Genomic DNA, 16,783 nt, shown 5'->3' with positions numbered 1-16,783 from the left:
TTACCTTCAACCTTTGTAAAATTAAATTAATAATAATAAAAAGCAAAAAAAGAATTGCTGGTAATATACTATACATTTTTTTTCTCAAAAAGTAGTGATACATATCATATACTTGTCATACACATATGTGGTGAAATGACTGACACCCCTAAGGAAAAGGAATAAAAAAATATATAAGGAATTAAATCTGCAGCTGTAAATGACGCAAACGATTAGATTTAGTGGACACCAAACACTGCTCATCGCCCACAGTGAAGCATGGTGGTGGTAGCAACATGTTTAGAGTTAGCCTTAGCCTTTGGTTTGCTTAGCTGTCTAATCTCTTCTTTACCTGGCCACTGGTCGGTTTCCTCTAGGTGCCACGTTCCATTTTATTTTAAATAATTTATTTAATGTTATTTAATGAGGTTATGAATTTTAATGCTATTTTTTTAAAAAAAAAATAATAATAATACTAATACAAATGGTGTCCACGTGTGCAAACTGAACAATATAAAGACAGCTTGAAATATTCTGCAAACAAATCTCAAGAAATTAAGCAAGCACAAGCGATTCACAGGATTTAACATGAATGAAGTCGGAAAAGCTATATCTGTTAACCCTTTCATATGAATTTTTTAAAGACTTGGCTTGTTCATTTTATTTATTTATTTTATTTATTTTTTTTGCAAATTTGCCATTCTGAGAGTGTTCCAGATTATCGCTGCTGAACACGCTTGTTAAAATAGAAGGCAGTCTTCTCAGAGCTTGGCTTACACGCTGGATTTTCCATTGAATTCCCTGAAACAACCGCCGTAGTTCCTTCAGCAGCCCCTACAAATGGTTTCCACTGCCGGGGGGATTTGCAGTGTCCCAGTGGGACGAACAGAAAGCCGAGGTGCTCGCAGGTCCTGTTTTTGAATAATGGCAGTACAGGGAATGCGAACGGTACTGCAGTATGTCTATGTAACGCTTGTTAATAGCTTCCCCTTCTGCCTGTTCTTCTCTTAATTACTCCTAATTGGAACCATAATTAATCTGTTTTGTGCTTTTATTTTCTTTTGACCAAACAAGAGTGGAGTCCATTATCATAATAATAATGATCTGCGAGTCTCCAGAGGAGCCCTGTCATGTGTCATCCAGGCAAAAAATTAAAGCTTGGCACGGCTGAAACCGTGTCCTTTTAGCAGCAGCTAATGATGGAGGATAAACTATTTTCCACTTGAGATAATGTCCCTGGTTAAGAATTCCAGTACAATAATATAACAAACAACAAGACAATGAATAATAAGATAGATCAACATGCTTGGCTGCTGTAAGCATTTCCTGTAAGCTGTTGTTTTCTCATATATAAGCATATTTGTTAATACCACATCTATAATGCACTATGAGCACCTTAATAACATGTTACGATTCCACTGGCCATTATTCATCTTCAGTAACTGGTTTATCCTGGTCAGAGTCAAACTGGGGACACTGGAACGCTACCTGCCATACCACTGTGGCACCTAGGCGTTATACATCTACTATAACTACTTGCGAATACGCCCTACCCTTTATAGCAAACGTTATTATGCATTACGAGCTCTTAACATAATGAATTACAAGTATTTGTAATATATACATTCAGTTACTTAAAAAAAACTGAGACTAGGAATTTGACTTATGCATTATAATGCACTACGAATTCATGATACATTATAAAGTATGGTCAACATTTTCTATGAAGGCTATATGTATAATGAACACATTTATGACAGTTACAAACAGTATAATGCCTTCATAAGGCATTATAAACATCATTATAGCTGCTCATGAAAAGGTATTGCAGTTTGCTGCATTGCTTATAATGCATTTATAAAATGTTTCAAGAATGCATTGTAAGTAGTGCTTATAACACATTATATCACCATTATATCTTCACATAATGCCCTATGCAACGTAGGGCTTGATGATATAATGTGTTATGAACACACCGTACTGTATAATCCATCATGTTAACAATTCGTAATGCATAATAAAGATAGCTAGAACGTGTAATGGATTTTCATAATGTATTTGAACAGTGTGCATGATTCTTTACGAACGCATCATAACATGATATGAACGAGTTCATAGATTATTATAGATTTGACACTTTCATAAAAAGTGTTACCAAAGTTTGGCCTAAAGTACAGTACAGTGCGTGTCCGTAATTAACTGTAAACATGTCTATAATGTCTTATAAATGCATTATAACATGATATGAACGAGTTCATCGTTTATTATAGATTTGATCATCATGGAACGTGTTGCCAATGTTCGGCTTAAAGTACAGAACAGTACAGTACATGTTCATAATTAATTTGTGTATAAAGCCCAATGGAAGCATCATAACATATTATGAATGTGTCCGTAGTCCGTAGATGTCACCTTCATAGAAAATGCTAACAAATATTTTTAAATACAAAGACCGTTTACAGTAAAGTGTCTAGTGAATGTGGTATGAAACATACAAGCATATCAACCCATCTTATTTATTTATTTATTTTTTTATGGTCTTTGCTGTTTACACTTCCTAATATATTAAAAGTATAATTATGCATTGCTATAAGGCGGGATGCATTTTCAGAAGTAATTAGAACAACGTGTAAAATGCTTTATAAATACATCAATTTTATTCCTCTTAACCCTCAAATGTATAAATGAGATGAATGTAAGTTGGATACGGGTGTCTGCCAAATGCCATACATGCAAATGCAGCCATCATAGAAAGTATTAGCAAATATTTCCACAAGCAACGCGCTTAACAGGGAGATGTTACAGGTTAAGTTGCCAATGTTTGAATTGTTCTCAAGTAGCATCCCTTCGATTAATTATTTGTTTGCTGCTTGCTAACTAAGGCATTTCCCTAAATCCTCTTTACATAAAGAGATTTAAGGTACTTTCATGGCATTATGTTGAGTAATCCGAAGCATTTAACTCAAATCCTGAAGCTTGTACAAGTCACTCTGATACAGCATAAATAAATAAATAAATAAATAAATAAATAAATAAATAAATGAACGTATTGAACGATGACCACTTTTTTACACTTTTTAGCCGATTTTATTGTAATAACGCTTGCCGATGTTAATTACTTCCTGGCTGACACTGTAATTAAGACCAAGCAAATATGATTCGTTACCTAAATCCATTTCTCAGAAGAGGAAATTGTCAGCTATGTTTCCACGCAGGTCTGCATGTCTGTATAGTAACCCCATCTCGTTATTAAGCATACTGTAGAATATTTCATATACACGCACTGACCATTTTATTAGGAACACATGCACATGCGGACGTGCAGTTATCCGATCAACCAATCACGTGGCAGAAGCACAAGGCATACAATCATGCAGGTACAGGTCAAGAGCTTCAGATAATGTTCATATCAAACATCAGAATGGGGAAAATCTTGATCTCAGTGACTCTGATCGCGGGATTGTTGTTGTGTCATATGGGCAAGTTTTTTTTATATTTCAGAACCTGGCTGATCTCCTGGGATTTTCACACGCAACAGTCTCTGGAGTTTACACAGAATGGTGCAATAAAAAAAAAAAAAAAAACATCCAGTTAGTGTCAGTTGAAGAGAACGTCCTGTTTGAGCTGACAGGAAGGATTCAGGAACATAATTAAACACTCTTTACAAACGTGGTGAACAGAAAAGCATCTCAGTATGCAGAAGACATCAAGCTCTGAAGAGCAGAAGATCACATCTGGCTTTATTCTTGTCAGCCAAGAACAGGAACGTGAGGCTACAAATCTGAGCCAAACCTTTATAGAGTTCATTTTTCATTCAGTTTAAATAATAAAATAATGATGTGATTAAAAAAAAAAGAAAGAAAAAAAAAATATTTTAAAAACAATTATAGTTACTGTGATGTGTAGTAGCATTTTAGATTAAATGAGATATCTAATCATCCAACTTAATCTTTATTGAGTTTTGTTTGTCATGGAACATAATTACAACAATAAAATTTGACAATTCTTTTAATTGAACTTTTTTTTTCTTTTTCTTTTTTTTAAATTGACATTGTATACAGTAAAAAGCAATCAAAATCTATGAAATTCAATATCAAATCAATCCAATATCAGTGTCAAATTGTCAATGGTCATTTATTTGTTTGTTTGTTTGTTTGTTTGTTTGTTTAGGCTGTGAGTGCCCAGCTGTACACATTATAATTTACATCATTTGCCAAGTCATTTGCTAAATGTTGCATAGAAAACAAGCTGTTAGATCAGCATGCACCATTACCTGAACAACTTCAAGAGGCAGTTGGGTTATTTATTTAAACTCGCATTAGAAATACTGCGGTAAATAAACTGCATCCCATTAAAGGCAGTTAGCATGTAGGCATGGCCCATGTACATATGTTTCAGTGTTTGGGATTTTAACATAGTCAGGTTTCTGTTTAGATGTTACTATACACTGGATGTATTGCTTTGTTGTATACATATAGTCTTCATTCTGAAGAGATTCAAATGTAGGCTTTTTGGCAACAACAACAACAACAAGATCCTATAAATCTACTTACACTCCTCATGCACACTGTACTCCAGAGGCCACTGGATTCAAATCAAATAAACCCTTCAAACATTTTCTAGGTCATTAAATAAGTGTTTTTTTGTTTGTTTGTTTGTTTTTTAACTTCAAAATCAATGAGTTGTGACATGAAGCACAGCTGTGTTCAAGCTTCAGGTTATCCAGTAATTGTTTATGTACTGTATATGTACGTACATCCTTATTTATTTCTTGCTATTGTGTAAGTAATGAAATTGTTGGCGATTTATTAGAGACACGTAACTGTACTTTGAGGGTATAAGGGTCAAAAATGAACAGCAGGACATGCTCAGGAATGTAATCAGTGGACAATTACTCGAACACCTGGTGAGGTTTAACTCTAATTGTGACTCATTTTCAGAAAACATACAGTAGCTCATGTCTTTTTCATAGGATTACTAAACTATTGATTTGAGAGTAGGCCAATAAACACCCACTCACTATCTTTACTAAGCAAAGAGTATACAGTGGTGCTCGAAAGTTTGTGAACCCTTTAGAATTTCTCTATATATTCTATACGTTTAGTTGCAGTTATTGCTGCACAAGGGGGTCAGACCAGATAGTGAACGCAAAGGTTCACATACTTTTGCCACTCACAGATATGTAATATTGGATCATTTTCCTCAATACATAAATGACCGTGTATAATATTTTTGTCTGATTTGTTTTAATTGGGTTCTCTTTGAGGTATTGTGTCATAATCTGATGTTTTAGGTCGTATTTATGCAGAAATACAGAAGGGTTCACAAACTTTCAAGCAGCACTGTACATAGTTGTGTGCCTATAAAAGAACGCTAGGCATTTGGCTTTGACATCTCCAAACTTTTTTCTTCATTGGCACTGAAGTCTCAGAGACACCAAAAGACAGGAGACAAAGACTCAACCCGAAAGCTTTCACAGCTGTACATGAGCCATTGCTACAGCGCCTTGCATAAGTATTCACACCCCTTGAACTTTTCCGTATTTTTTAGTGTTACAAGCTGGATGGGAAATGAACATAATTAGGATTACATCACGGATATACACAAAATGGCTATCTTAGTTGCTAGTCTGACTAATCCCCTCTTTGGTGCATGGAGATCTCATGACTGGTTACACCAGAACTCATTTAGGGGGTGAATACTTTTTTTTTTACTTTTTTTTAATGCCAAAATGTGTATATAAACCTTTTTTATCTCTGGCTCTCAGTGTTCTGGCAGCAGTCTGTAGTGTAGCACCATTCTCTCTCTCTCTCTCTCTCTCTCTCTCTCTCTCTCTCTCTCTCTCTCTCTCTCTCTCTCTCTCTCTCTCATTCTTCTTCTTTTTCTGCAATTTTTTCCCATTTCTCTACTCCTCCTCTTTGTCCCTCTCTTATTTTTCTGTTGTTTTTTTTTTGTTTGTTTTTTTATCTTTCCCCATCATTTTACTTTCTTTTATTCCTTCGTTTTGCCTTACTCATATTCTCTTCCTCTTCCTTTCCCGGTCTTTGTCTCTCCACTTTCTTTCTTTCTTTCTTTCTTTCTGTCTGTCTTTTTCTTTCTTTCTTTCTTTTTTCTCATTTCTTTATCACTTTCAAATAAGATTGCTCTTGTATCCATCCCTCCCAACTTCTTTCTATTTACTCTTTCAATTTCAATCTATTTACTCATCTCTTTTATTTTCATTCATTCTCTCTCTCTCTCTGCCCATTCCTTTATTCTTCCTCTTTTCTCCATATCCCCCCTTATTTTTTTTCTCTGCCCCATTATTTTCCTTTCTTCCATCCTTTCTCTTTCACCCATTTTTGCTTTTCTCATAATTATTTATCTCCCTTTTATTTTCTCTTCCCTTTCCCTTTTCCCTGCCCTTGTCTTTCGTCTCACTCCCTTCTTCTCTCATCTTTCTTCCTTTGAAAACTATAGTTATTTGCAAATTATATTATTAAATAATATTATGGGATATTTTGTTTAGATTCATGACACGTAATCCCAGTTAAGTCCACTTCAGCTCCAGATTGCCACACTACTGTGGGGGTGGGGGGTTGGGGGGCGGTGACGGGGGAAGCTGAATACTTATGCAACATGCAATATCACAAACTTCGTGTCACTGGATAACATATAAGCAAAATGCACTTAGGTTCAAGGTCAAAACCTTCATTTTTGGTGTATATGTATATCAAGCTCTACACACACACACACACACACACGCACACACACACACACGCACGCACACAGGCCGCTCTTGAGCCTTATTTATCTCTGGCTCTCAGTGGTCTGGCAGCCGTCTGTAGTGTAGCGCCACTCTGCTTCACTGCCCATCCATGGAAAAGGCTCCCAGCAGACATCGCTTCTCAGCTCATTCAGGCTCCTGATAAGCAAACAGGCAATTACTCCTTATCTCGCATGCTCATAGAATGAGATGAACTTCGGGATGGTGTTCAACATTCCTATTAAAGCATGACATCATGCTCGGGCTATGCTGCCGCGCTCTGTCCTGAGTCACCACAGCTCAACAAAAATGAATGTTCCTCGACAGAAACTCACCTCTCCTTGACCCAGTTAATCCTTGTTTTCAGAAAGGGAAGGATATTCAATGTGAGCAACATCTGGAAAGCTAACAGAGCATGTAGTAGACAGTGGACTAGTGGACTGGGGCAGAGGGCTCTAAAGAGAACAGCCTGTCTGCCTTTTCCCTTAACATTCATTAACATTTAATGACTTCTATGGATTCGTCTTTGCTGAGCCAGCGCTTTCCTGCTCGGCCTTATGGAAGTCGCCAGGCTCCTGGAACTGATGTCTGAATAATTTGTCTTCATTCCTCTGTAGGCTGGAGGCTGCGGTGCCATATGCAGTGCAGCCATTATGCAGCACAGAGGCCTGGGGTGAGTTCAGGATGGTGGACGTGTGGTCGCTGTTTTTTTTCCTCAAAGTGAGGCATTAGCATATTTTCTTTTTTTTTCTCCACAATCTATTAGAAAAATACACACACACACACACACACACACACACACACATGCACACACACACATACACACTCCACAAAAATATAAGATACAATATCAATATCAAAATGCAAATCATATCTCGGGGGTAGAATGTTCTTGTGAACTAATAAAGTTTTGACTAATGGGATAAGAAAGCAAATGTTATAAATAAACTTCTAATAACGGCAGAACTGATATCGCGAATTTGTGCTAGTCTCTTTAAACTGTCGCTCATCTTTCTGAGATGTTTTCATTTCATGTTTTATTTCACAACTTAGTGGAAAAAGAAAACACTTAAATGTGATTAAATTTAAATCAACAGTCTCGTCATTGCGAATAAATAACAGTTCATCGGAGCATGAGAAAGGAGTGTGATTTAGAATCAGATAGAGAATCAGTTAGTAGTTCGAATTTAATTAAATTTCATGCCAATACTCTTTTGTGTTTTTTGCAGTTTTTTTTTCTTGATTATTTTTGCTTTTTCTCTCTCTCTCTCTCTCTCTCTCTCTCTCTCTCTCTCTCTCTCTCTCTCTCTTTCTCTTTCTCTCTGTGGAGCATTATGATAGCTCACTGCCATCATAAATTCAATTAAATATGTTTCTGACGTTCTACTCTTTCTCTTTTCCCTTTTTTTAATTAAAAGTGAAGTTACTGTTAGAAGTGAGATATAGTACAAGCTGTAAACAGTTGAAGCGGGTGACAGTCAGTACGTTTACATGGACGACAATGATCCGATATGAACCCGATTAAGACGATACTCTGATTAAGAAACTAGCATGTAAACAGAGATTATTGATGTACTTAATCCGATTAAAGTCATACTCGGAGTAAACACAAATGGAATTAAGACGTGTGGAGTATTCCTGTTTTAGTCGCATTATTGAAGTGCGTTACAGACGTGTACACACCTTAATCACACTATTAACGTCGTGTGAGAGTTTTCACCGCATTGTACGACAGGACGCGTACACACGGCAGCGCTCGACCGTTTGACGCCAAACAAGAGAGCACGGCCGCGTCCCAAACCGCGTACTTACCTGCTATATAGTAGGTTAAATACATGCATCTCAGCTACTATATAGACGGTAAGTACACGGTTTGGGACGCAGCCCACTGCTTCAATCAGTCGTCTATTAGCACGTACAGCACGACAAATAATTAACCGCACTCGAAGCTTTCGTAAAATTAAAAATAAAAACACCCAAACCTGTATGCGGTTCCATAACGAAGACCAACTGTACGTCGATACGTGAAATTCTGGAGGGACGTCAGACGGCGTGGCGCGGGGACGTAATGACGTGTGCTGTTAATCGATCTATGTTCTATAACACGTAAAACAGGAACATGAAAGGAGTATTCTAAAAGCGACTCATGTAAACACCTTAATCAGAATACTGTCTTATTCAGAATAAGGTCAATAATTAGATTACTGCTGTCCGTGTAAACGTAGTCAGTGTGTGAGACTCCCTGTCCTCTGAGGCCGGCAGTGAGAGGCTGTCTCTCTGGCATGGTGTGTGTTAGAGAGTGGAGCACCGGTGGAGGATGTGTTGTTATGAACAGAGCAGTTGTGGTGTTCCTGAGAAATGATTCTTCAGGACATTAATTGAAAGTGAAATACATGTGAAAGGAGTCATCTGCACCTGCGCCCCGAGTCATCATCACAAGCATGCCTCCATTTATTTAAAAAAAAAAACTAAAGCGATAATGAAGAGTTGGCTCGTTTTTCAACACGTTTGTCACGTCCACGAAAACGATTCCTCTCGGACGCAAGAACTCGGCAGTGAAACGTGTCACGTCTTTCACACTGGTTTTTATGTTTCGAAGTAATCGAGACGAGACCCTAGAGTATCAAAGTTTGGCTGTACAGAGGTGTGGAGTAGCGGAGCTCAGGGAGTGAAACGGACGAGTTCCAGCAAAATCCGAGATTTCACTTTTTCACTCCCTCTCATCACGTTCTTTTCTTTTCTTCCTTCCTTTCCCTTTGTGCTTTTCTCCTGTTCACTCATCCTCTTTCTCACCCCTTTCATTCCCTGTTTCTTTTTCCTTTCTCCAATATCTCCCCCTCTCTCTGTCTCTCTTTTCCATTCCTCTTTCTTTCTTTCTTTCTTTCTTTCTTTCTCTTTCTTTCTCATTTCCCTACTGCTCTCTGAACACGATTGTTCTTGTATCTACCTTCTTCCCTTACCCTGCCTACTTTATTCTACCTATTCATCTGTTCTTTTATTTCTTCCTCACACACCCTCCCTCTCTTTCTCTGCTCTTTCATTTCTCCTTTATTCTTCCTCTTTCTGCTTTTCTCCACTCCCTCCCTTTCCCCACCCTTTTCCTTTCTTGTCTTCCACCACCCCCCCCCCCCCTTATTTTTTCTCTCTCCCTTACATTCTCTCTTCCATCTTCCTTGGTTCCTGTCATTGACGTCCCCTTGCGCCTTTCCTTGCTTTTCTTTTCGTTCTATCATTTATATTTCTTATCATAAAAATGTTAATGTATCTCAAGAATGTCCCTATTTTCATTTCAAAGAATTTCTTAGAAACCGTCAAAGCTTAGTTGTGAATTAAAAGGAAAACAAAAGCAGGTGTGTTTAATGCTGCAGTTGAAAGAACAAACTTAATCCCCAAGGAAATCTGAATGGCCAGCTTGCCTCGTGTCTGAATAAAGGAAATAAGAGATAAGAAATAATAGCTTTTCAAGATTTTTAATTTTTAATTTTTTTTTTTTTTTTTAATTAAGCAAAACTTGCAAAACTCCTACAGGCTTTGACAAAAGAAAAAAAAAACTTTCTGAAATCTGAGAGAACTAAAGCCAACTCAGGAGACACCTCTCAGGTGGATTTGCATATACAGACACCTTGACACTGGTGTCTTAAGGGCACCGATGCCTTGGGAAACCTGGAGGGTAAAGAACGGCAGAGCAGAGAAGCATTGAGGTCCTTGCGCACCGCCGTGGGCTGATGGATTGCAGGACCATTACACTTCAATTAGACATCTTTTGATTCTTCTACCAGCACAAGCACTGCTGTCATTACACCGCCAATTGCACAGATGACGGCCGTAATATGAAATGAGTACCAATGAAGGAGATGAGTCCAGACTGTTCTTGTCCTTTGGAAAAAAAAAAAAAAAGAAAGACACGAGGACTCGGCTGCCATCTGTATCCATCTGTTTGGTGGAATACACTACCTGTGCATACATTGCCAACAATCACTTTGTGAATCATAGCTACAGTATATTAACCTTGTTTATGTCTCCTAAACAAGTTAACACCAGGCTTGCTGTGCCAGTGGGAAGGCAAGGGTTGTCGAATAAACTGAAGAGACCAGACACCAGGTTTGCCATTCTGATGCAAATGAATTCAAAAATATAGAACAAGGAGCTTATTGTCTGGGTGAGTAACACTGACTGAGATTGCTAAATGAGAATGTCTTGGCATTTTCCCTGTTCCAAACAAAACGAATGAAAAAGACAAGTTCCTCTACAGTGTCCAGCAGCTATACAGCACATCGTTGTTCAAATCAATCCATTTCGGTTCATTTTCACTGGAAGTGCAAAGCTTTAGGTTATTCATATGGGGGTCATCAGCAGCAGAAAAGTCAGTCACAGAAGTCCAGAAGCTGCAAATAATTATCTGGTATTCTGACACCTGGTATCATATAGGCAGAAGATAAAGACACTTCGCATATGTCAAGTATTAGAGATGTACCGATACTAAATCTCTCAGCCGATACAGATAAGCGATTATTCAGAGTGATATCGGCCGATACCGATACCGATCGTTCTGCCTTTTATGCCTTCTTTTAAATGAATAATAATTAATTCCACAATTCTGAAAGAAATGCAAATAAAAACTTTATTCTCTCCATTTCAACAAGTTGCTCCACAGTCACTGGTCTCATCAACATTAACACATAACTCTAATCAACATGAACACATGAACTCAATTCTGAAGATTCAAGTAAGATTATTAAATTATTGAATGTTATTAATTCATATTAACATTGACTGAATTATAAAATATCTCCTGTTAGTCTCACATTCACTCTCCGCAAACGCAAGCATTTCTACTTCATCACTGAACATCTAACTGCACTGTAAAACCGGATGAGTTCATTTAACTCAAAACATTTGAGTTAAATGAACTTATCCGGTTTTACAGTGTGGCCATATATAACATAACCTTTTTTATATATTAACATTAACTGGATATGAAATACACTACTCTATAAATATATTTTTATATGCAATATATACTTTTTTGTCAACTCAAGTTCATTTAAATCTTTCAACAGTGTACTGGAGCTTTAATTTATCGTGAGCAGCTCAAGCAGTGCAGCAAAAATAAAAAATTAGACGCTGAAACCCTCGCTTCACTGCTGCAGCATACGGTGTACAATGTTATCAGTGCAGAGATTACAGAGATCACAAACTGCAGTTTTGTCGTCACACCACACAAGAGACATCATTTTGTGGCTAGGGTTAATAAAGAGGAGGTACATTAAAATTTTATAATTAGTTCCTGATCTAATGCTAATATGGATCACTATTGTACTTTTCGAATATGGCAAGAGGGTGACGGTAACGGAGGACAAACTGGTGGCTTAAAAAAAATAAATAACCAGGATTGTACAGCTAGTGCAATTTCAGAATATTTTAAATCGCCCAACATTTTAATTCTGAATAAGATGATACAGTTTTGCTTTATCATACATTTTCTGAAAATAGAACGCTCCAGAAATATACTTCATTGGGCATTTCATTATTCTTCTTCTTCTTCTTCTTCTTCTTCTTCTTCTTCTTCTTCTTCTTTTTATTATTATTATTATTATTATTATTATTATTATTATTATATGAAACGTTTAGTGTGTGCCAAGAAAAATTAAAAATAAAAACATAAATAAGCTGTTCCCTTCTATCCTCATTTCCATTTAATAAAAAATAAATAAATAAATAAATATGAACACAATGTACGTGAACCTGCACAGACCTAATTTCTCTCTCTTTCTCTTTTCTCTTCATCTTGTTATTGCTAATTAGTGGTACATAAATTAAGTGGTTAATTTCGTGGTGCAAGATGAAATTTTTACATTTTCTTTCCGCAATCATTATAATCATCAAGCACTTTATTATTGTATTTTATGTTTACACTATTACCCAATTACCAGGAATTATACATGGACTCTAAAGCTTTATCACTACAGGTTTCATAAAAATGCTCCCATTGCTCAGTTACTTAATCCTGATGCAATTTTACAATCTGCACAATATTAGCGTCTAGTGAAGGAGCATTTCGGTCTCAGGATTTGTCTTGAACTTAAAACAAATGATTTATGCTCAATAAATACCAAACCAGCAAATTGTTTATTAAAGCTGTACATCACCATGTAAGCTCATTCTTACTTGTTTTATGTGGTTTGTCCAAAATCACCTCAGATAACAGGCTAGTTACCATGGCGATAGGCATCGCTGGGCTTCTCCATACTCTCTTCTGTGAAACTCTGGCTATTTATCATCAAAGCTCTTATCTATAAATTGTCAATAACATCCCTGTGACGTATCCATTTTTTGTAGGATATTTGGAGTTTGTTTATCGTTTCACAGATATTTCATATTCAGCAACATTACTGTTTGCCTAAGACCTTACAAGACTCTGCACCAGGGTGATGACAATAACGTCTGTGTTCCTGATGAAATTTTTATTTCGCAACACTTCTCATGAACCCTGTATTAATAGTGTGTTCATATCCCGTGTAGTGAACAACGATTTTATAATGGATAACTAAAAGCATAAACATATGCCAGATTACATAACGCATTATAATGTTTATGTCATGCAATATAAATCCAGAGCCTGTATTATAATGCGTTATAACATCTTTGTCCAGAATGTCTAGAATGTCATATGCTGGTGGTTTATAACCTGAACATTTATACTAGACTATGCCAGGAATTATAATGTATTCAGTATGATTTATAATACCAAAGAATTTAAATAAATAAATAATAAAAAAACAACATCAGTGTCTAAAATTATTGAAATTAACAAATAGTATAATGCTTTATGTTATCGAATGTTAAGAAGTCATATAGATGGGTTGTAAACTATGATTATTTCTACAGGGTTATGTCTGAGCTTGGGTTATACTGCATCAGAACATTAGTGTCTACAATTTGGTTATAAACAGATATCATAATGCGTTATGTCCCTGAAGTCATACAGTATGTTGAGCATTAAACCAGAGTTATGTCAGGCATCATGACGCATTATGTATGATTTAGAAAAGCAGAGCCTTTGCTTTTACATCATTAATGTCTACAGTGTTGTTAGAAACAGACATTATAATGTATAATGTATAACCGATGATATCGTTTCATATGCTGATGCTTTTTAATGTGATACGTGTGACTGAGCATTTACATAGACTTATGTCAGGCATTATGATGCAACATTGTAATGCGTTATAATATATTATGTAACCTAATATTATGAAGTTATATATTAATGGTATGTAAAGTGCTTTGCATGCAATTATAAGAATTTTTATAAACCATTATGTCAGGCATTATAAAGCATTAAATGTAATGGGGTCGTGTGATGATTTTAAAAGCTCATTATTTGGTTTAAGGGTGTAATAGAATAGGTTAACATGCTTTACAAATTATTTTTCACTTACTGTATGTTATTGCAGTACCTCTATTCCCAGTGTGTCTGAAACGCTCTGATTGAGTTCCGGTTTCTCCAAAGCCCCTCCTTCCGAACAGTCCAGAGCGCTTTGATTGGTCAGCTGACCCATTGTGTTGTGATTGGCCAAAAACCTCAAGCGTGTGTTGGAAATGTAACGCCTCTTGCCATAATCGTGTGCTTCCACTTCCAAGGCTTCTAAAGCAATCATAAACACAGTTAATAATAATATAATAAAATAATAATGTCGTCGGTTTTACCGTATCGGTCCGATCCCGAGTCAGATTCTGAAAATGCGGACGATCGAGCAGATCAATCAGAACCAACTTTGCAAGCATGACTTGAGCAGAACGTTTCACAGTGGTAAGTTTTTATTTTGTGACTCTGTTACCTTTCAGATACGACGTTATAACGGTTTAATTTGTCTTTTTCACTGCAACAACATTATGTGCTGACGTGACGACATAAAATACATTAAATAAATTAAAAACGTTAAAATTATGGTGGCATTATGCAGATATTTCAAATTGTGACGTAGCACTTTACGGAAGTAATATCTGGACTAGGATCGAGGCGTTTTAGGCAGGTCTGGAGCAGTGTAGATAGAATAAATCCCTTTGTGGGAGACTATGAGCTTTGTATATGCAAAAACAGATACATTACACACTAAAGGAAAAGAAAAACATCACAAAGCATCATATGACCCCTTTAATGTACTCGATTTAAATGTAGAATAGTGATATTCATCTAAAAAAAAAAAAAAAGTGGAAGGCAAGTAAATGAAATAAGAAGGAAGTGGTAGTGCAGAACACAGAAAGTGGGAGATGCACCCTGATGAGAGATGCCTTGTTCGGACGGAGTAGCTGTCAGTAACACAAGCATTTCATTACCAACTCTGTGGCAATCCGACTCGATTCCTTCACGGAAATCAAAGGACTGGCGACTAATCATACTAAACCTGCACTGTGAGCTATTGTACAGGAAATGAGTCTCTTACGCTAGTATCTGAGTAAAAAAAAAACCTGTCTAAGGACATGTTAAACAGATTTATGCATGGTCTAATCATTTCCTTTTCTACTCTGTTTGTTGTTTCTCAGCCCGGTAGTGATGAAACATTCGGCAGGTTGCATCAAAGCTTACGCCCAGAGCTTGCTAAGAGCACGCCTGTGGCTATACTGACACTATAAATAATGAAATCCTCCTCGTTACAAAATTACACTTAGATTTCTGTGTGTTTCCAAACTTTAATGTATGTTTTTACGTATGCATGTATATATCTATATATATATATAGTATCTCACAAAAGTGAGTACACCCCTCACATTTTTGTAAATATTTGATTATATCTTGTCATGTGACAACACTGAAGAAATGACACTTTGCTACAATGTAAAGTAGTGAGTGTACAGCGTGTATAACAGTGTAAATGTGCTGTCCCCTCAAAATAACTCAACACACAGCCATTAATGTCTAAACCACTGGCAACAAAAGTGAGTACACCCCTAAGTGAAAATGTCCAAATTGGGCCCAATTAGTCATTTTCCCTCCCCGGTGTCATGTGACTTGTTAGTGTTACAAGGTCTCAGGTGTGAATGGGGAGCAGGTGTGTTAAATTTGGTGTCATCGCTCACTTAGCTGAGATACTGTATAGACACAGTATATACACCTCTGAGTAAAACGATGAGTAGTACATTAATGGCAGACAAATGAGGCTATTATAAAAGAATGTGGTAGAAAGGTTAATGATAGCACTTATACCACAACGTTGTGGAATAACCGCAGCTCAGACAGTAGTGCTGGCAGTTTATATTAATGCACTTGTACAGTGGAGGCGTCAGATCATCTAGGGGTAATAATCAATGTGTAAAAATGTAAAAAGTGTGTAAAAAAAAAAAGTCGTGGGGGGGCGGGGCATGTAATCGTTAATATGGGGAAGTTTTCTTTGAGGAGGCGTTTATGTAACATTTATGGAAGGAGTCTCCAGTGTCAGTGCGTCGTAACAGTGAGTAAGATTTCTAACATGGTAAAGGATTTCCGGTTTCTCAGTAACATGACACTCTTTTTTTGCCCTTTTAACTAGAAGAGAACGTGAGTGAACAACTCTTTTTAAGTTTAATAGCATAATATAATTGTTCTTCTTTTCGTGTCGAGGTTCCACTTCATAGAGGAACCAACGTGGTGGAAGGATTAGCCGCTCATAGCATAATATAGTGATAACAGGAATTAACTCGTCTAGAGGTCGTAGCACAACGTGAACCGTAACCACAGTGAAGAGAAATACGCATTCAGACACTTTAAAAATATATATATTCTGCATAATCTTTTCTTCTGAGATTGTCCTTATAAATATGAGAGAGAAAAAAGGAGGTATTCAGAAGCATAATGTCAGGGTGATGTCGAAATCAGCGCTGGGCTACAGTACATCACTCACCAGCCCCAGCATGTCACATGACCCTGTCATGGAGTACTCACCCCTGTTTTGTGTTAGCCCTAATCAGCACCCCTATTTAAGTTCTTGCTTTTGTGTGTTTCTTTGTCAAGCTTCTGTTGTTGTCATCTTCGTGTGTCGTCGTGTCTTCACAGCCCCGGGTATTATTTGTATACTCTCT

General features: G+C 36.8%; 1 long non-coding RNA gene across 1 annotated transcript in view; it reads right to left on the bottom strand.

Annotated features, from left to right (window-relative positions):
• The window catches only part of LOC124628832 (uncharacterized), a 67,020-nt gene that overhangs the window by 31,539 nt on the left and 18,698 nt on the right, over positions 1-16,783 (bottom strand). The window contains exon 2 of the long non-coding RNA XR_006983547.2: positions 14,167-14,372. This is a non-coding gene — a long non-coding RNA (uncharacterized LOC124628832). The remainder of the gene's footprint in view (positions 1-14,166; positions 14,373-16,783) is intronic.

This window comes from Ictalurus punctatus, chromosome 13 (assembly GCF_001660625.3).
Source record: "Ictalurus punctatus breed USDA103 chromosome 13, Coco_2.0, whole genome shotgun sequence".
In the NCBI taxonomy this organism is placed as follows: domain Eukaryota; kingdom Metazoa; phylum Chordata; class Actinopteri; order Siluriformes; family Ictaluridae; genus Ictalurus; species Ictalurus punctatus.
This window is presented reverse-complemented; position numbering and strand designations above follow the sequence as displayed.